This window comes from Schistocerca cancellata, chromosome 2, assembly GCF_023864275.1.
Source record: "Schistocerca cancellata isolate TAMUIC-IGC-003103 chromosome 2, iqSchCanc2.1, whole genome shotgun sequence".
Taxonomy (NCBI): domain Eukaryota; kingdom Metazoa; phylum Arthropoda; class Insecta; order Orthoptera; family Acrididae; genus Schistocerca; species Schistocerca cancellata.
Window position 1 is genome coordinate 533,872,211 of NC_064627.1, and position 19,121 is coordinate 533,891,331.

At 48.5% G+C, this 19,121-nt stretch overlaps 21 non-coding genes across 21 annotated transcripts; all 21 read left to right on the forward strand.

Moving 5' to 3' along the window:
• The first annotated feature begins 181 nt into the window (after nucleotides 1-181).
• Trnas-gcu (transfer RNA serine (anticodon GCU)) lies at nucleotides 182-263 on the forward strand. Its single transcript has one exon. It is a non-coding gene; the product is annotated as a tRNA-Ser (tRNA).
• Nucleotides 264-1,101: 838 nt separating this feature from the next.
• Trnas-gcu (transfer RNA serine (anticodon GCU)) lies at nucleotides 1,102-1,183 on the forward strand. Its single transcript has one exon. It is a non-coding gene; the product is annotated as a tRNA-Ser (tRNA).
• An 827-nt stretch (nucleotides 1,184-2,010) lies between these two features.
• On the forward strand, nucleotides 2,011-2,092 carry Trnas-gcu (transfer RNA serine (anticodon GCU)). The gene has a single exon. It is a non-coding gene; the product is annotated as a tRNA-Ser (tRNA).
• Nucleotides 2,093-2,919: 827 nt separating this feature from the next.
• On the forward strand, nucleotides 2,920-3,001 carry Trnas-gcu (transfer RNA serine (anticodon GCU)). The gene has a single exon. It is a non-coding gene; the product is annotated as a tRNA-Ser (tRNA).
• An 838-nt stretch (nucleotides 3,002-3,839) lies between these two features.
• Nucleotides 3,840-3,921, forward strand: Trnas-gcu (transfer RNA serine (anticodon GCU)). The gene has a single exon. It is a non-coding gene; the product is annotated as a tRNA-Ser (tRNA).
• Nucleotides 3,922-4,759: 838 nt separating this feature from the next.
• Trnas-gcu (transfer RNA serine (anticodon GCU)) lies at nucleotides 4,760-4,841 on the forward strand. The gene has a single exon. It is a non-coding gene; the product is annotated as a tRNA-Ser (tRNA).
• An 838-nt stretch (nucleotides 4,842-5,679) lies between these two features.
• Trnas-gcu (transfer RNA serine (anticodon GCU)) lies at nucleotides 5,680-5,761 on the forward strand. The gene has a single exon. It is a non-coding gene; the product is annotated as a tRNA-Ser (tRNA).
• An 838-nt stretch (nucleotides 5,762-6,599) lies between these two features.
• On the forward strand, nucleotides 6,600-6,681 carry Trnas-gcu (transfer RNA serine (anticodon GCU)). The gene has a single exon. It is a non-coding gene; the product is annotated as a tRNA-Ser (tRNA).
• An 827-nt stretch (nucleotides 6,682-7,508) lies between these two features.
• On the forward strand, nucleotides 7,509-7,590 carry Trnan-guu (transfer RNA asparagine (anticodon GUU)). The gene has a single exon. It is a non-coding gene; the product is annotated as a tRNA-Asn (tRNA).
• An 827-nt stretch (nucleotides 7,591-8,417) lies between these two features.
• On the forward strand, nucleotides 8,418-8,499 carry Trnas-gcu (transfer RNA serine (anticodon GCU)). Its single transcript has one exon. It is a non-coding gene; the product is annotated as a tRNA-Ser (tRNA).
• An 838-nt stretch (nucleotides 8,500-9,337) lies between these two features.
• Nucleotides 9,338-9,419, forward strand: Trnas-gcu (transfer RNA serine (anticodon GCU)). Its single transcript has one exon. It is a non-coding gene; the product is annotated as a tRNA-Ser (tRNA).
• Nucleotides 9,420-10,256: 837 nt separating this feature from the next.
• Trnas-gcu (transfer RNA serine (anticodon GCU)) lies at nucleotides 10,257-10,338 on the forward strand. Its single transcript has one exon. It is a non-coding gene; the product is annotated as a tRNA-Ser (tRNA).
• An 826-nt stretch (nucleotides 10,339-11,164) lies between these two features.
• On the forward strand, nucleotides 11,165-11,246 carry Trnan-guu (transfer RNA asparagine (anticodon GUU)). Its single transcript has one exon. It is a non-coding gene; the product is annotated as a tRNA-Asn (tRNA).
• An 827-nt stretch (nucleotides 11,247-12,073) lies between these two features.
• Nucleotides 12,074-12,156, forward strand: Trnas-gcu (transfer RNA serine (anticodon GCU)). The gene has a single exon. It is a non-coding gene; the product is annotated as a tRNA-Ser (tRNA).
• Nucleotides 12,157-12,994: 838 nt separating this feature from the next.
• On the forward strand, nucleotides 12,995-13,076 carry Trnas-gcu (transfer RNA serine (anticodon GCU)). The gene has a single exon. It is a non-coding gene; the product is annotated as a tRNA-Ser (tRNA).
• Nucleotides 13,077-13,913: 837 nt separating this feature from the next.
• Nucleotides 13,914-13,995, forward strand: Trnas-gcu (transfer RNA serine (anticodon GCU)). The gene has a single exon. It is a non-coding gene; the product is annotated as a tRNA-Ser (tRNA).
• Nucleotides 13,996-14,833: 838 nt separating this feature from the next.
• Trnas-gcu (transfer RNA serine (anticodon GCU)) lies at nucleotides 14,834-14,915 on the forward strand. Its single transcript has one exon. It is a non-coding gene; the product is annotated as a tRNA-Ser (tRNA).
• An 838-nt stretch (nucleotides 14,916-15,753) lies between these two features.
• Trnas-gcu (transfer RNA serine (anticodon GCU)) lies at nucleotides 15,754-15,835 on the forward strand. The gene has a single exon. It is a non-coding gene; the product is annotated as a tRNA-Ser (tRNA).
• A 790-nt stretch (nucleotides 15,836-16,625) lies between these two features.
• Trnas-gcu (transfer RNA serine (anticodon GCU)) lies at nucleotides 16,626-16,707 on the forward strand. Its single transcript has one exon. It is a non-coding gene; the product is annotated as a tRNA-Ser (tRNA).
• Nucleotides 16,708-17,545: 838 nt separating this feature from the next.
• Trnas-gcu (transfer RNA serine (anticodon GCU)) lies at nucleotides 17,546-17,627 on the forward strand. Its single transcript has one exon. It is a non-coding gene; the product is annotated as a tRNA-Ser (tRNA).
• An 838-nt stretch (nucleotides 17,628-18,465) lies between these two features.
• Nucleotides 18,466-18,547, forward strand: Trnas-gcu (transfer RNA serine (anticodon GCU)). The gene has a single exon. It is a non-coding gene; the product is annotated as a tRNA-Ser (tRNA).
• Nucleotides 18,548-19,121: the final 574 nt, after the last annotated feature.

Here is a 19,121-nt window from a genome sequence, read left to right on the forward strand (position 1 = left end):
GGATATCGACGTGGACGGATGCTGTCATTAAATGATTCGCGAGTGGGAGCTTGGTCGGCTGCACTGCAGCTGGGCATTAGACGCAGACACCGGCCCAGTACGGTGCTTTGAATGCGTTTTCGAATCGACAGATGTCTTCTTTGCGCAAGCACTCGCCAAAGATGCAGATGTAGTTCCAGCAGACGAGGTGGCCGAGTGGTTAAGGCGTTGGACTGCTAATCCAATGTGCTCTGCACGCGAGGGTTCGAATCCCATCCTCGTCGAAGAATTTTACGTAAAGCACGCGTTTGCGGTCACTCCTTCTCCATGCGAAACGCCACTCAGTAGTAACAACGAAGTGTGTACGTGGCAGATAGCGTGTGTATGAAATACGAGGCAAAACTGCCTTCCAGGTGAAATCGCACAACATTCCATAGCGTATGCCCTTCGAATTATACATCATGTCGAGATCTATAAACCAATCAAATTACGGCTCCAGCAAAGAGTATGATGGTATTTGCGAACGACGAGTTCTTATTTATATTTAAGTGCATACCTGTCGCAGTCATTTTAACGTATCGAGCCTATAATAAACCATCTGTAGCTCAACTGTCGCCTTTCGACAGTTTGTTTTGCGTCAGGCCGCCATATACAGAACCGATTTGGCAGGGCCTACTGGAGAGACTTGACTTTGCAGACATCCGTCGCTAGTGGCCGCCCAAACACCAAGCTCCATCCAAACAGCAGGACAATCTTGGGCTAGGACGAACGTCAAAACCTTGCAAGCAATATCAGTGTAGCGTATCGAGCTGTCCGTTTCGTTGCAGCAAGTCGTGGAAAAGAGTGCCCAGCACATTTCTCATTTGCATTAGACGACACTGCATGTCGATACAATACTTATTCCTGCAGTAAATAAGTGGGCCGGTGATTTTGCCCCGATCGGATATCGACGTGGACGGATGCTGTCATTAAATGATTCGCGAGTGGGAGCTCGGTCGGCTGCACTGCAGCTGGGCATTAGACGCAGACACCGGCCCAGTACGGTGCTTTGAATGCGTTTTCGAATCGACAGATGTCTTCTTTGCGCAAGCACTCGCCAAAGATGCAGATGTAGTTCCAGCAGACGAGGTGGCCGAGTGGTTAAGGCGTTGGACTGCTAATCCAATGTGCTCTGCACGCGTGGGTTCGAATCCCATCCTCGTCGAAGAATTTTACGTAAAGCACGCGTTTGTGGTCACTCCTTCTCAATGCGAAACGCCACTCAGTAGTAACAACGAAGCGTGTACGTGGCAGATAGCGTGTGTATGAAATACGAGGCAAAACTGCCTACCAGATGAAAGCGCACAACATTCCATAGCGTATGCCCTTCGAATTATACATCATGTCGAGATCTATAAACCAACCAAATTTCGGCTCCAGCAAAGGGTATGTTGGTATTTGCGAACGACGAGTTCTTATTTATATTTAAGTGCATACCTGTCGCAGTCATTTTAACGTATCGAGCCTATAATAATCCATCTGTAGCCTTTCGACAGTTTGTTTTGCGTCAGGCCGCCATATACAGAACCGATTTGGCAGGGCCTACTGGAGAGACTTGACTTTGCAGACATCCGTCGCTAGTGGCCGCCCAAACACCAAGCTCCATACAAACAGCAGGACAATCTTGGGCTAGGACGAACGTCAAAACCTTGCAAGCAATATCAGTGTAGCGTATCGAGCTGTCCGTTTCGTTGCAGCAAGTCGTGGAAAAGAGTGCCCAGCACATTTCTCATTTGCATTAGACGACACTGCATGTCGATACAATACTTATTCCTGCAGTAAATAAGTGGGCCGGTGATTTTGCCCCGATCGGATATCGACGTGGACGGATGCTGTCATTAAATGATTCGCGAGTGGGAGCTCGGTCGGCTGCACTGCAGCTGGGCATTAGACGCAGACACCGGCCCAGTACGGTGCTTTGAATGCGTTTTCGAATCGACAGATGTCTTCTTTGCGCAAGCACTCGCCAAAGATGCAGATGTAGTTCCAGCAGACGAGGTGGCCGAGTGGTTAAGGCGTTGGACTGCTAATCCAATGTGCTCTGCACGCGTGGGTTCGAATCCCATCCTCGTCGAAGAATTTTACGTAAAGCACGCGTTTGCGGTCACTCCTTCTCCATGCGAAACGCCACTCAGTAGTAACAACGAAGCGTGTACGTGGCAGATAGCGTGTGTATGAAATACGAGGCAAAACTGCCTACCAGATGAAAGCGCACAACATTCCATAGCGTATGCCCTTCGAATTATACATCATGTCGAGATCTATAAACCAATCAAATTTCGGCTCCAGCAAAGGGTATGTTGGTATTTGCGAACGACGAGTTCTTATTTATATTTAAGTGCATACCTGTCGCAGTCATTTTAACGTATCGAGCCTATAATAATCCATCTGTAGCCTTTCGACAGTTTGTTTTGCGTCAGGCCGCCATATACAGAACCGATTTGGCAGGGCCTACTGGAGAGACTTGACTTTGCAGACATCCGTCGCTAGTGGCCGCCCAAACACCAAGCTCCATCCAAACAGCAGGACAATCTTGGGCTAGGACGAACGTCAAAACCTTGCAAGCAATATCAGTGTAGCGTATCGAGCTGTCCGTTTCGTTGCAGCAAGTCGTGGAAAAGAGTGCCCAGCACATTTCTCATTTGCATTAGACGACACTGCATGTCGATACAATACTTATTCCTGCAGTAAATAAGTGGGCCGGTGATTTTGCCCCGATCGGATATCGACGTGGACGGATGCTGTCATTAAATGATTCGCGAGTGGGAGCTTGGTCGGCTGCACTGCAGCTGGGCATTAGACGCAGACACCGGCCCAGTACGGTGCTTTGAATGCGTTTTCGAATCGACAGATGTCTTCTTTGCGCAAGCACTCGCCAAAGATGCAGATGTAGTTCCAGCAGACGAGGTGGCCGAGTGGTTAAGGCGTTGGACTGCTAATCCAATGTGCTCTGCACGCGAGGGTTCGAATCCCATCCTCGTCGAAGAATTTTACGTAAAGCACGCGTTTGCGGTCACTCCTTCTCCATGCGAAACGCCACTCAGTAGTAACAACGTAGCGTGTACGTGGCAGATAGCGTGTGTATGAAATACGAGGCAAAACTGCCTACCAGATGAAAGCGCACAACATTCCATAGCGTATGCCCTTCGAATTATACATCATGTCGAGATCTATAAACCAATCAAATTACGGCTCCAGCAAAGAGTATGTTGGTATTTGCGAACGACGAGTTCTTATTTATATTTAAGTGCATACCTGTCGCAGTCATTTTAACGTATCGAGTCTATAATAAACCATCTGTAGCACAACTGTCGCCTTTCGACAGTTTGTTTTGCGTCAGGCCGCCATATACAGAACCGATTTGGCAGGACCTACTGGAGAGACTTGACTTTGCAGACATCCGTCGCTAGTGGCCGCCCAAACACCAAGCTCCATCCAAACAGCAGGACAATCTTGGGCTAGGACGAACGTCAAAACCTTGCAAGCAATATCAGTGTAGCGTATCGAGCTGTCCGTTTCGTTGCAGCAAGTCGTGGAAAAGAGTGCCCAGCACATTTCTCATTTGCATTAGACGACACTGCATGTCGATACAATACTTATTCCTGCAGTAAATAAGTGGGCCGGTGATTTTGCCCCGATCGGATATCGACGTGGACGGATGCTGTCATTAAATGATTCGCGAGTGGGAGCTTGGTCGGCTGCACTGCAGCTGGGCATTAGACGCAGACACCGGCCCAGTACGGTGCTTTGAATGCGTTTTCGAATCGACAGATGTCTTCTTTGCGCAAGCACTCGCCAAAGATGCAGATGTAGTTCCAGCAGACGAGGTGGCCGAGTGGTTAAGGCGTTGGACTGCTAATCCAATGTGCTCTGCACGCGTGGGTTCGAATCCCATCCTCGTCGAAGAATTTTACGTAAAGCACGCGTTTGCGGTCACTCCTTCTCCATGCGAAACGCCACTCAGTAGTAACAACGAAGCGTGTACGTGGCAGATAGCGTGTGTATGAAATACGAGGCAAAACTGCCTACCAGATGAAAGCGCACAACATTCCATAGCGTATGCCCTTCGAATTATACATCATGTCGAGATCTATAAACCAATCAAATTACGGCTCCAGCAAAGAGTATGTTGGTATTTGCGAACGACGAGTTCTTATTTATATTTAAGTGCATACCTGTCGCAGTCATTTTAACGTATCGAGCCTATAATAAACCATCTGTAGCACAACTGTCGCCTTTCGACAGTTTGTTTTGCGTCAGGCCGCCATATACAGAACCGATTTGGCAGGGCCTACTGGAGAGACTTGACTTTGCAGACATCCGTCGCTAGTGGCCGCCCAAACACCAAGCTCCATCCAAACAGCAGGACAATCTTGGGCTAGGACGAACGTCAAAACCTTGCAAGCAATATCAGTGTAGCGTATCGAGCTGTCCGTTTCGTTGCAGCAAGTCGTGGAAAAGAGTGCCCAGCACATTTCTCATTTGCATTAGACGACACTGCATGTCGATACAATACTTATTCCTGCAGTAAATAAGTGGGCCGGTGATTTTGCCCCGATCGGATATCGACGTGGACGGATGCTGTCATTAAATGATTCGCGAGTGGGAGCTTGGTCGGCTGCACTGCAGCTGGGCATTAGACGCAGACACCGGCCCAGTACGGTGCTTTGAATGCGTTTTCGAATCGACAGATGTCTTCTTTGCGCAAGCACTCGCCAAAGATGCAGATGTAGTTCCAGCAGACGAGGTGGCCGAGTGGTTTAGGCGTTGGACTGCTAATCCAATGTGCTCTGCACGCGAGGGTTCGAATCCCATCCTCGTCGAAGAATTTTACGTAAAGCACGCGTTTGCGGTCACTCCTTCTCCATGCGAAACGCCACTCAGTAGTAACAACGTAGCGTGTACGTGGCAGATAGCGTGTGTATGAAATACGAGGCAAAACTGCCTACCAGATGAAAGCGCACAACATTCCATAGCGTATGCCCTTCGAATTATACATCATGTCGAGATCTATAAACCAATCAAATTACGGCTCCAGCAAAGAGTATGTTGGTATTTGCGAACGACGAGTTCTTATTTATATTTAAGTGCATACCTGTCGCAGTCATTTTAACGTATCGAGCCTATAATAAACCATCTGTAGCACAACTGTCGCCTTTCGACAGTTTGTTTTGCGTCAGGCCGCCATATACAGAACCGATTTGGCAGGGCCTACTGGAGAGACTTGACTTTGCAGACATCCGTCGCTAGTGGCCGCCCAAACACCAAGCTCCATCCAAACAGCAGGACAATCTTGGGCTAGGACGAACGTCAAAACCTTGCAAGCAATATCAGTGTAGCGTATCGAGCTGTCCGTTTCGTTGCAGCAAGTCGTGGAAAAGAGTGCCCAGCACATTTCTCATTTGCATTAGACGACACTGCATGTCGATACAATACTTATTCCTGCAGTAAATAAGTGGGCCGGTGATTTTGCCCCGATCGGATATCGACGTGGACGGATGCTGTCATTAAATGATTCGCGAGTGGGAGCTTGGTCGGCTGCACTGCAGCTGGGCATTAGACGCAGACACCGGCCCAGTACGGTGCTTTGAATGCGTTTTCGAATCGACAGATGTCTTCTTTGCGCAAGCACTCGCCAAAGATGCAGATGTAGTTCCAGCAGACGAGGTGGCCGAGTGGTTAAGGCGTTGGACTGCTAATCCAATGTGCTCTGCACGCGTGGGTTCGAATCCCATCCTCGTCGAAGAATTTTACGTAAAGCACGCGTTTGCGGTCACTCCTTCTCCATGCGAAACGCCACTCAGTAGTAACAACGAAGCGTGTACGTGGCAGATAGCGTGTGTATGAAATACGAGGCAAAACTGCCTACCAGATGAAAGCGCACAACATTCCATAGCGTATGCCCTTCGAATTATACATCATGTCGAGATCTATAAACCAATCAAATTACGGCTCCAGCAAAGAGTATGTTGGTATTTGCGAACGACGAGTTCTTATTTATATTTAAGTGCATACCTGTCGCAGTCATTTTAACGTATCGAGCCTATAATAAACCATCTGTAGCACAACTGTCGCCTTTCGACAGTTTGTTTTGCGTCAGGCCGCCATATACAGAACCGATTTGGCAGGGCCTACTGGAGAGACTTGACTTTGCAGACATCCGTCGCTAGTGGCCGCCCAAAGACCAAGCTCCATCCAAACAGCAGGACAATCTTGGGCTAGGACGAACGTCAAAACCATGCAAGCAATATCAGTGTAGCGTATCGAGCTGTCCGTTTCGTTGCAGCAAGTCGTGGAAAAGAGTGCCCAGCACATTTCTCATTTGCATTAGACGACACTGCATGTCGATACAATACTTATTCCTGCAGTAAATAAGTGGGCCGGTGATTTTGCCCCGATCGGATATCGACGTGGACGGATGCTGTCATTAAACGATTCGCGAGTGGGAGCTTGGTCGGCTGCACTGCAGCTGGGCATTAGACGCAGACACCGGCCCAGTACGGTGCTTTGAATGCGTTTTCGAATCGACAGATGTCTTCTTTGCGCAAGCACTCGCCAAAGATGCAGTTGTAGTTCCAGCAGACGAGGTGGCCGAGTGGTTAAGGCGTTGGACTGCTAATCCAATGTGCTCTGCACGCGTGGGTTCGAATCCCATCCTCGTCGAAGAATTTTACGTAAAGCACGCGTTTGCGGTCACTCCTTCTCCATGCGAAACGCCACTCAGTAGTAACAACGAAGCGTGTACGTGGTAGATAGCGTGTGTATGAAATACGAGGCAAAACTGCCTACCAGAGGAAAGCGCACAACATTCCATAGCGTATGCCCTTCGAATTATACATCATGTCGAGATCTATAAACCAATCAAATTACGGCTCCAGCAAAGAGTATGTTGGTATTTGCGAACGACGAGTTCTTATTTATATTTAAGTGCATACCTGTCGCAGTCATTTTAACGTATCGAGCCTATAATAATCCATCTGTAGCCTTTCGACAGTTTGTTTTGCGTCAGGCCGCCATATACAGAACCGATTTGGCAGGGCCTACTGGAGAGACTTGACTTTGCAGACATCCGTCGCTAGTGGCCGCCCAAACACCAAGCTCCATCCAAACAGCAGGACAATCTTGGGCTAGGACGAACGTCAAAACCTTGCAAGCAATATCAGTGTAGCGTATCGAGCTGTCCGTTTCGTTGCAGCAAGTCGTGGAAAAGAGTGCCCAGCACATTTCTCATTTGCATTAGACGACACTGCATGTCGATACAATACTTATTCCTGCAGTAAATAAGTGGGCCGGTGATTTTGCCCCGATCGGATATCGACGTGGACGGATGCTGTCATTAAATGATTCGCGAGTGGGAGCTTGGTCGGCTGCACTGCAGCTGGGCATTAGACGCAGACACCGGCCCAGTACGGTGCTTTGAATGCGTTTTCTAATCGACAGATGTCTTCTTTGCGCAAGCACTCGCCAAAGATGCACATGTAGTTCCAGCAGACGAGGTGGCCGAGTGGTTAAGGCTTTGGACTGTTAATCCAATGTGCTCTGCACGCGTGGGTTCGAATCCCATCCTCGTCGAAGAATTTTACGTAAAGCACGCGTTTGCGGTCACTCCTTCTCCATGCGAAACGCCACTCAGTAGTAACAACGAAGCGTGTACGTGGCAGATAGCGTGTGTATGAAATACGAGGCAAAACTGCCTACCAGATGAAAGCGCACAACATTCCATAGCGTATGCCCTTGGAATTATACATCATGTCGAGATCTATAAACCAATCAAATTTCGGCTCCAGCAAAGGGTATGTTGGTATTTGCGAACGACGAGTTCTTATTTATATTTAAGTGCATACCTGTCGCAGTCATTTTAACGTATCGAGCCTATAATAATCCATCTGTAGCCTTTCGACAGTTTGTTTTGCGTCAGGCCGCCATATACAGAACCGATTTGGCAGGGCCTACTGGAGAGACTTGACTTTGCAGACATCCGTCGCTAGTGGCCGCCCAAACACCAAGCTCCATCCAAACAGCAGGACAATCTTGGGCTAGGACGAACGTCAAAACCTTGCAAGCAATATCAGTGTAGCGTATCGAGCTGTCCGTTTCGTTGCAGCAAGTCGTGGAAAAGAGTGCCCAGCACATTTCTCATTTGCATTAGACGACACTGCATGTCGATACAATACTTATTCCTGCAGTAAATAAGTGGGCCGGTGATTTTGCCCCGATCGGATATCGACGTGGACGGATGCTGTCATTAAATGATTCGCGAGTGGGAGCTTGGTCGGCTGCACTGCAGCTGGGCATTAGACGCAGACACCGGCCCAGTACGGTGCTTTGAATGCGTTTTCGAATCGACAGATGTCTTCTTTGCGCAAGCACTCGCCAAAGATGCAGATGTAGTTCCAGCAGACGAGGTGGCAGAGTGGTTAAGGCGTTGGACTGCTAATCCAATGTGCTCTGCACGCGTGGGTTCGAATCCCATCCTCGTCGAAGAATTTTACGTAAAGCACGCGTTTGCGGTCACTCCTTCTCCATGCGAAACGCCACTCAGTAGTAACAACGAAGCGTGTACGTGGCAGATAGCGTGTGTATGAAATACGAGGCAAAACTGCCTACCAGATGAAAGCGCACAACATTCCATAGCGTATGCCCTTCGAATTATACATCATGTCGAGATCTATAAACCAATCAAATTACGGCTCCAGCAAAGAGTATGTTGGTATTTGCGAACGACGAGTTCTTATTTATATTTAAGTGCATACCTGTCGCAGTCATTTTAACGTATCGAGCCTATAATAAACCATCTGTAGCACAACTGTCGCCTTTCGACAGTTTGTTTTGCGTCAGGCCGCCATATACAGAACCGATTTGGCAGGGCCTACTGGAGAGACTTGACTTTGCAGACATCCGTCGCTAGTGGCCGCCCAAACACCAAGCTCCATCCAAACAGCAGGACAATCTTGGGCTAGGACGAACGTCAAAACCTTGCAAGCAATATCAGTGTAGCGTATCGAGCTGTCCGTTTCGTTGCAGCAAGTCGTGGAAAAGAGTGCCCAGCACATTTCTCATTTGCATTAGACGACACTGCATGTCGATACAATACTTATTCCTCCAGTAAATAAGTGGGCCGGTGATTTTGCCCCGATCGGATATCGACGTGGACGGATGCTGTCATTAAATGATTCGCGAGTGGGAGCTTGGTCGGCTGCACTGCAGCTGGGCATTAGACGCAGACACCGGCCCAGTACGGTGCTTTGAATGCGTTTTCGAATCGACAGATGTCTTCTTTGCGCAAGCACTCGCCAAAGATGCAGATGTAGTTCCAGCAGACGAGGTGGCCGAGTGGTTAAGGCGTTGGACTGCTAATCCAATGTGCTCTGCACGCGAGGGTTCGAATCCCATCCTCGTCGAAGAATTTTACGTAAAGCACGCGTTTGCGGTCACTCCTTCTCCATGCGAAACGCCACTCAGTAGTAACAACGAAGCGTGTACGTGGTAGATAGCGTGTGTATGAAATACGAGGCAAAACTGCCTACCAGAGGAAAGCGCACAACATTCCATAGCGTATGCCCTTCGAATTATACATCATGTCGAGATCTATAAACCAATCAAATTACGGCTCCAGCAAAGAGTATGTTGTATTTGCGAACGACGAGTTCTTATTTATATTTAAGTGCATACCTGTCGCAGTCATTTTAACGTATCGAGCCTATAATAAACCATCTGTAGCACAACTGTCGCCTTTCGACAGTTTGTTTTGCGTCAGGCCGCCATATACAGAACCGATTTGGCAGGGCCTACTGGAGAGACTTGACTTTGCAGACATCCGTCGCTAGTGGCCGCCCAAACACCAAGCTCCATCCAAACAGCAGGACAATCTTGGGCTAGGACGAACGTCAAAACCTTGCAAGCAATATCAGTGTAGCGTATCGAGCTGTCCGTTTCGTTGCAGCAAGTCGTGGAAAAGAGTGCCCAGCACATTTCTCATTTGCATTAGACGACACTGCATGTCGATACAATACTTATTCCTCCAGTAAATAAGTGGGCCGGTGATTTTGCCCCGATCGGATATCGACGTGGACGGATGCTGTCATTAAATGATTCGCGAGTGGGAGCTTGGTCGGCTGCACTGCAGCTGGGCATTAGACGCAGACACCGGCCCAGTACGGTGCTTTGAATGCGTTTTCGAATCGACAGATGTCTTCTTTGCACAAGCACTCGCCAAAGATGCAGATGTAGTTCCAGCAGACGAGGTGGCCGAGTGGTTAAGGCGTTGGACTGCTAATCCAATGTGCTCTGCACGCGTGGGTTCGAATCCCATCCTCGTCGAAGAATTTTACGTAAAGCACGCGTTTGCGGTCACTCCTTCTCCATGCGAAACGCCACTCAGTAGTAACAACGAAGCGTGTACGTGGTAGATAGCGTGTGTATGAAATACGAGGCAAAACTGCCTACCAGAGGAAAGCGCACAACATTCCATAGCGTATGCCCTTCGAATTATACATCATGTCGAGATCTATAAACCAATCAAATTACGGCTCCAGCAAAGAGTATGTTGGTATTTGCGAACGACGAGTTCTTATTTATATTTAAGTGCATACCTGTCGCAGTCATTTTAACGTATCGAGCCTATAATAATCCATCTGTAGCCTTTCGACAGTTTGTTTTGCGTCAGGCCGCCATATACAGAACCGATTTGGCAGGGCCTACTGGAGAGACTTGACTTGCAGACATCCGTCGCTAGTGGCCGCCCAAACACCAAGCTCCATCCAAACAGCAGGACAATCTTGGGCTAGGACGAACGTCAAAACCTTGCAAGCAATATCAGTGTAGCGTATCGAGCTGTCCGTTTCGTTGCAGCAAGTCGTGGAAAAGAGTGCCCAGCACATTTCTCATTTGCATTAGACGACACTGCATGTCGATACAATACTTATTCCTGCAGTAAATAAGTGGGCCGGTGATTTTGCCCCGATCGGATATCGACGTGGACGGATGCTGTCATTAAATGATTCGCGAGTGGGAGCTAGGTCGGCTGCACTGCAGCTGGGCATTAGACGCAGACACCGGCCCAGTACGGTGCTTTGAATGCGTTTTCTAATCGACAGATGTCTTCTTTGCGCAAGCACTCGCCAAAGATGCACATGTAGTTCCAGCAGACGAGGTGGCCGAGTGGTTAAGGCGTTGGACTGTTAATCCAATGTGCTCTGCACGCGTGGGTTCGAATCCCATCCTCGTCGAAGAATTTTACGTAAAGCACGCGTTTGCGGTCACTCCTTCTCCATGCGAAACGCCACTCAGTAGTAACAACGAAGCGTGTACGTGGCAGATAGCGTGTGTATGAAATACGAGGCAAAACTGCCTACCAGATGAAAGCGCACAACATTCCATAGCGTATGCCCTTGGAATTATACATCATGTCGAGATCTATAAACCAATCAAATTTCGGCTCCAGCAAAGGGTATGTTGGTATTTGCGAACGACGAGTTCTTATTTATATTTAAGTGCATACCTGTCGCAGTCATTTTAACGTATCGAGCCTATAATAATCCATCTGTAGCCTTTCGACAGTTTGTTTTGCGTCAGGCCGCCATATACAGAACCGATTTGGCAGGGCCTACTGGAGAGACTTGACTTTGCAGACATCCGTCGCTAGTGGCCGCCCAAACACCAAGCTCCATCCAAACAGCAGGACAATCTTGGGCTAGGACGAACGTCAAAACCTTGCAAGCAATATCAGTGTAGCGTATCGAGCTGTCCGTTTCGTTGCAGCAAGTCGTGGAAAAGAGTGCCCAGCACATTTCTCATTTGCATTAGACGACACTGCATGTCGATACAATACTTATTCCTGCAGTAAATAAGTGGGCCGGTGATTTTGCCCCGATCGGATATCGACGTGGACGGATGCTGTCATTAAATGATTCGCGAGTGGGAGCTTGGTCGGCTGCACTGCAGCTGGGCATTAGACGCAGACACCGGCCCAGTACGGTGCTTTGAATGCGTTTTCGAATCGACAGATGTCTTCTTTGCGCAAGCACTCGCCAAAGATGCAGATGTAGTTCCAGCAGACGAGGTGGCCGAGTGGTTAAGGCGTTGAGACTGCTAATCCAATGTGCTCTGCACGCGAGGGTTCGAATCCCATCCTCGTCGAAGAATTTTACGTAAAGCACGCGTTTGCGGTCACTCCTTCTCCATGCGAAACGCCACTCAGTAGTAACAACGAAGCGTGTACGTGGCAGATAGCGTGTGTATGAAATACGAGGCAAAACTGCCTACCAGATGAAAGCGCACAACATTCCATAGCGTATGCCCTTCGAATTATACATCATGTCGAGATCTATAAACCAATCAAATTACGGCTCCAGCAAAGAGTATGTTGGTATTTGCGAACGACGAGTTCTTATTTATATTTAAGTGCATACCTGTCGCAGTCATTTTAACGTATCGAGCCTATAATAAACCATCTGTAGCACAACTGTCGCCTTTCGACGGTTTGTTTTGCATCAGGCCGCCATATACAGAACCGATTTGGCAGGGCCTACTGGAGAGACTTGACTTTGCAGACATCCGTCGCTAGTGGCCGCCCAAACACCAAGCTCCATCCAAACAGCAGGACAATCTTGGGCTAGGACGAACGTCAAAACCTTGCAAGCAATATCAGTGTAGCGTATCGAGCTGTCCGTTTCGTTGCAGCAAGTCGTGGAAAAGAGTGCCCAGCACATTTCTCATTTGCATTAGACGACACTGCATGTCGATACAATACTTATTCCTGCAGTAAATAAGTGGGCCGGTGATTTTGCCCCGATCGGATATCGACGTGGACGGATGCTGTCATTAAATGATTCGCGAGTGGGAGCTTGGTCGGCTGCACTGCAGCTGGGCATTAGACGCAGACACCGGCCCAGTACGGTGCTTTGAATGCGTTTTCGAATCGACAGATGTCTTCTTTGCGCAAGCACTCGCCAAAGATGCAGATGTAGTTCCAGCAGACGAGGTGGCAGAGTGGTTAAGGCGTTGGACTGCTAATCCAATGTGCTCTGCACGCGTGGGTTCGAATCCCATCCTCGTCGAAGAATTTTACGTAAAGCACGCGTTTGCGGTCACTCCTTCTCCATGCGAAACGCCACTCAGTAGTAACAACGAAGCGTGTACGTGGCAGATAGCGTGTGTATGAAATACGAGGCAAAACTGCCTACCAGATGAAAGCGCACAACATTCCATAGCGTATGCCCTTCGAATTATACATCATGTCGAGATCTATAAACCAATCAAATTACGGCTCCAGCAAAGATTATGATGGTATTTGCGAACGACGAGTTCTTATTTATATTTAAGTGCATACCTGTCGCAGTCATTTTAACGTATCGAGCCTATAATAAACCATCTGTAGCACAACTGTCGCCTTTCGACAGTTTGTTTTGCGTCAGGCCGCCATATACAGAACCGATTTGGCAGGGCCTACTGGAGAGACTTGACTTTGCAGACATCCGTCGCTAGTGGCCGCCCAAACACCAAGCTCCATCCAAACAGCAGGACAATCTTGGGCTAGGACGAACGTCAAAACCTTGCAAGCAATATCAGTGTAGAGTATCGAGCTGTCCGTTTCGTTGCAGCAAGTCGTGGAAAAGAGTGCCCAGCACATTTCTCATTTGCATTAGACGACACTGCATGTCGATACAATACTTATTCCTGCAGTAAGTAATGGGCCGGTGATTTTGCCCCGATCGGATATCGACGTGGACGGATGCTGTCATTAAATGATTCGCGAGTGGGAGCTTGGTCGGCTGCACTGCAGCTGGGCATTAGACGCAGACACCGGCCCAGTACGGTGCTTTGAATGCGTTTTCGAATCGACAGATGTCTTCTTTGCGCAAGCACTCGCCAAAGATGCACATGTAGTTCCAGCAGACGAGGTGGCAGAGTGGTTAAGGCGTTGGACTGCTAATCCAATGTGCTCTGCACGCGTGGGTTCGAATCCCATCCTCGTCGAAGAATTTTACGTAAAGCACGCGTTTGCGGTCACTCCTTCTCCATGCGAAACGCCACTCAGTAGTAACAACGAAGCGTGTACGTGGCAGATAGCGTGTGTATGAAATACGAGGCAAAACTGCCTACCAGATGAAAGCGCACAACATTCCATAGCGTATGCCCTTCGAATTATACATCATGTCGAGATCTATAAACCAATCAAATTACGGCTCCAGCAAAGAGTATGTTGGTATTTGCGAACGACGAGTTCTTATTTATATTTAAGTGCATACCTGTCGCAGTCATTTTAACGTATCGAGCCTATAATAAACCATCTGTAGCACAACTGTCGCCTTTCGACAGTTTGTTTTGCGTCAGGCCGCCATATACAGAACCGATTTGGCAGGGCCTACTGGAGAGACTTGACTTTGCAGACATCCGTCGCTAGTGGCCGCCCAAACACCAAGCTCCATCCAAACAGTAGGACAATCTTGGGCTAGGACGAACGTCAAAACCTTGCAAGCAATATCAGTGTAGCGTATCGAGCTGTCCGTTTCGTTGCAGCAAGTCGTGGAAAAGAGTGCCCAGCACATTTCTCATTTGCATTAGACGACACTGCATGTCGATACAATACTTATTCCTGCAGTAAATAAGTGGGCCGGTGATTTTGCCCCGATCGGATATCGACGTGGACGGATGCTGTCATTAAATGATTCGCGAGTGGGAGCTTGGTCGGCTGCACTGCAGCTGGGCATTAGACGCAGACACCGGCCCAGTACGGTGCTTTGAATGCGTTTTCGAATCGACAGATGTCTTCTTTGCGCAAGCACTCGCCAAAGATGCAGTTGTAGTTCCAGCAGACGAGGTGGCCGAGTGGTTAAGGCGTTGGACTGCTAATCCAGTGTGCTCTGCACACGTGGGTTCGAATCCCATCCTCGTCGAAGAATTTTACGTAAAGCACGCGTTTGCGGTCACTCCTTCTCCATGCGAAACGCCACTCAGTAGTAACAACGAAGCGTGTACGTGGCAGATAGCGTGTGTATGAAATACGAGGCAAAACTGCCTACCTGAGGAAAGCGCACAACATTCCATAGCGTATGCCCTTCGAATTATACATCATGTCGAGATCTATAAACCAATCAAATTACGGCTCCAGCAAAGAGTATGTTGGTATTTGCGAACGACGAGTTCTTATTTATATTTAAGTGCATACCTGTCGCAGTCATTTTAACGTATCGAGCCTATAATAAACCATCTGTAGCACAACTGTCGCCTTTCGACAGTTTGTTTTGCGTCAGGCCGCCATATACAGAACCGATTTGGCAGGGCCTACTGGAGAGACTTGACTTTGCAGACATCCGTCGCTAGTGGCCGCCCAAACACCAAGCTCCATCCAAACAGTAGGACAATCTTGGGCTAGGACGAACGTCAAAACCTTGCAAGCAATATCAGTGTAGCGTATCGAGCTGTCCGTTTCGTTGCAGCAAGTCGTGGAAAAGAGTGCCCAGCACATTTCTCATTTGCATTAGACGACACTGCATGTCGATACAATACTTATTCCTGCAGTAAATAAGTGGGCCGGTGATTTTGCCCCGATCGGATATCGACGTGGACGGATGCTGTCATTAAATGATTCGCGAGTGGGAGCTTGGTCGGCTGCACTGCAGCTGGGCATTAGACGCAGACACCGGCCCAGTACGGTGCTTTGAATGCGTTTTCGAATCGACAGATGTCTTCTTTGCGCAAGCACTCGCCAAAGATGCAGTTGTAGTTCCAGCAGACGAGGTGGCCGAGTGGTTAAGGCGTTGGACTGCTAATCCAATGTGCTCTGCACGCGTGTGTTCGAATCCCATCCTCGTCGAAGAATTTTACGTAAAGCACGCGTTTGCGGTCACTCCTTCTCCATGCGAAACGCCACTCAGTAGTAACAACGAAGCGTGTACGTGGCAGATAGCGTGTGTATGAAATACGAGGCAAAACTGCCTACCAGATGAAAGCGCACAACATTCCATAGCGTATGCCCTTCGAATTATACATCATGTCGAGATCTATAAACCAATCAAATTACGGCTCCAGCAAAGAGTATGTTGGTATTTGCGAACGACGAGTTCTTATTTATATTTAAGTGCATACCTGTCGCAGTCATTTTAACGTATCGAGCCTATAATAAACCATCTGTTACAGAACCGATTTGGCAGGGCCTACTGGAGAGACTTGACTTTGCAGACATCCGTCGCTAGTGGCCGCCCAAACACCAAGCTCCATCCAAACAGCAGGACAATCTTGGGCTAGGACGAACGTCAAAACCATGCAAGCAATATCAGTGTAGCGTATCGAGCTGTCCGTTTCGTTGCAGCAAGTCGTGGAAAAGAGTGCCCAGCACATTTCTCATTTGCATTAGACGACACTGCATGTCGATACAATACTTATTCCTGCAGTAAATAAGTGGGCCGGTGATTTTGCCCCGATCGGATTTCGACGTGGACGGATGCTGTCATTAAATGATTCGCGAGTGGGAGCTTGGTCGGCTGCACTGCAGCTGGGCATTAGACGCAGACACCGGCCCAGTACGGTGCTTTGAATGCGTTTTCGAATCGACAGATGTCTTCTTTGCGCAAGCACTCGCCAAAGATGCAGTTGTAGTTCCAGCAGACGAGGTGGCCGAGTGGTTAAGGCGTTGGACTGCTAATCCAATGTGCTCTGCACGCGTGTGTTCGAATCCCATCCTCGTCGAAGAATTTTACGTAAAGCACGCGTTTGCGGTCACTCCTTCTCCATGCGAAACGCCACTCAGTAGTAACAACGAAGCGTGTACGTGGCAGATAGCGTGTGTATGAAATACGAGGCAAAACTGCCTACCAGATGAAAGCGCACAACATTCCATAGCGTATGCCCTTCGATTTATACATCATGTCGAGATCTATAAACCAATCAAATTACGGCTCCAGCAAAGAGTATGTTGGTATTTGCGAACGACGAGTTCTTATTTATATTTAAGTGCATACCTGTCGCAGTCATTTTAACGTATCGAGCCTATAATAAACCATCTGTAGCACAACTGTCGCCTTTCGACAGTTTGTTTTGCGTCAGGCCGCCATATACAGAACCGATTTGGCAGGGCCTACTGGAGAGACTTGACTTTGCAGACATCCGTCGCTAGTGGCCGCCCAAACACCAAGCTCCATCCAAACAGCAGGACAATCTTGGGCTAGGACGAACGTCAAAACCATGCAAGCAATATCAGTGTAGCGTATCGAGCTGTCCGTTTCGTTGCAGCAAGTCGTGGAAAAGAGTGCCCAGCACATTTCTCATTTGCATTAGACGACACTGCATGTCGATACAATACTTATTCCTGCAGTAAATAAGTGGGCCGGTGATTTTGCCCCGATCGGATATCGACGTGGACGGATGCTGTCATTAAATGATTCGCGAGTGGGAGCTTGGTCGGCTGCACTGCAGCTGGGCATTAGACGCAGACACCGGCCCAGTACGGTGCTTTGAATGCGTTTTCGAATCGACAGATGTCTTCTTTGCGCAAGCACTCGCCAAAGATGCAGTTGTAGTTCCAGCAGACGAGGTGGCCGAGTGGTTAAGGCGTTGGACTGCTAATCCAGTGTGCTCTGCACACGTGGGTTCGAATCCCATCCTCGTCGAAGAATTTTACGTAAAGCACGCGTTTGCGGTCACTCCTTCTCCATGCGAAACGCCACTCAGTAGTAACAACGAAGCGTGTACGTGGCAGATAGCGTGTGTATGAAATACGAGGCAAAACTGCCTACCTGAGGAAAGCGCACAACATTCCATAGCGTATGCCCTTCGAATTATACATCATGTCGAGATCTATAAACCAATCAAATTACGGCTCCAGCAAAGAGTATGTTGGTATTTGCGAACGACGAGTTCTTATTTATATTTAAGTGCATACCTGTCGCAGTCATTTTAACGTATCGAGCCTATAATAAACCATCTGTAGCACAACTGTCGCCTTTCGACAGTTTGTTTTGCGTCAGGCCGCCATATACAGAACCGATTTGGCAGGGCCTACTGGAGAGACTTGACTTTGCAGACATCCGTCGCTAGTGGCCGCCCAAACACCAAGCTCCATCCAAACAGTAGGACAATCTTGGGCTAGGACGAACGTCAAAACCTTGCAAGCAATATCAGTGTAGCGTATCGAGCTGTCCGTTTCGTTGCAGCAAGTCGTGGAAAAGAGTGCCCAGCACATTTCTCATTTGCATTAGACGACACTGCATGTCGATACAATACTTATTCCTGCAGTAAATAAGTGGGCCGGTGATTTTGCCCCGATCGGATATCGACGTGGACGGATGCTGTCATTAAATGATTCGCGAGTGGGAGCTTGGTCGGCTGCACTGCAGCTGGGCATTAGACGCAGACACCGGCCCAGTACGGTGCTTTGAATGCGTTTTCGAATCGACAGATGTCTTCTTTGCGCAAGCACTCGCCAAAGATGCAGTTGTAGTTCCAGCAGACGAGGTGGCCGAGTGGTTAAGGCGTTGGACTGCTAATCCAATGTGCTCTGCACGCGTGTGTTCGAATCCCATCCTCGTCGAAGAATTTTACGTAAAGCACGCGTTTGCGGTCACTCCTTCTCCATGCGAAACGCCACTCAGTAGTAACAACGAAGCGTGTACGTGGCAGATAGCGTGTGTATGAAATACGAGGCAAAACTGCCTACCAGATGAAAGCGCACAACATTCCATAGCGTATGCCCTTCGAATTATACATCATGTCGAGATCTATAAACCAATCAAATTACGGCTCCAGCAAAGAGTATGTTGGTATTTGCGAACGACGAGTTCTTATTTATATTTAAGTGCATACCTGTCGCAGTCATTTTAACGTATCGAGCCTATAATAAACCATCTGTAGCACAACTGTCGCCTTTCGACGGTTTGTTTTGCATCAGGCCGCCATATACAGAACCGATTTGGCAGGGCCTACTGGAGAGACTTGACTTTGCAGACATCCGTCGCTAGTGGCCGCCCAAACACCAAGCTCCATCCAAACAGCAGGACAATCTTGGGCTAGGACGAACGTCAAAACCTTGCAAGCAATATCAGTGTAGCGTATCGAGCTGTCCGTTTCGTTGCAGCAAGTCGTGGAAAAGAGTGCCCAGCACATTT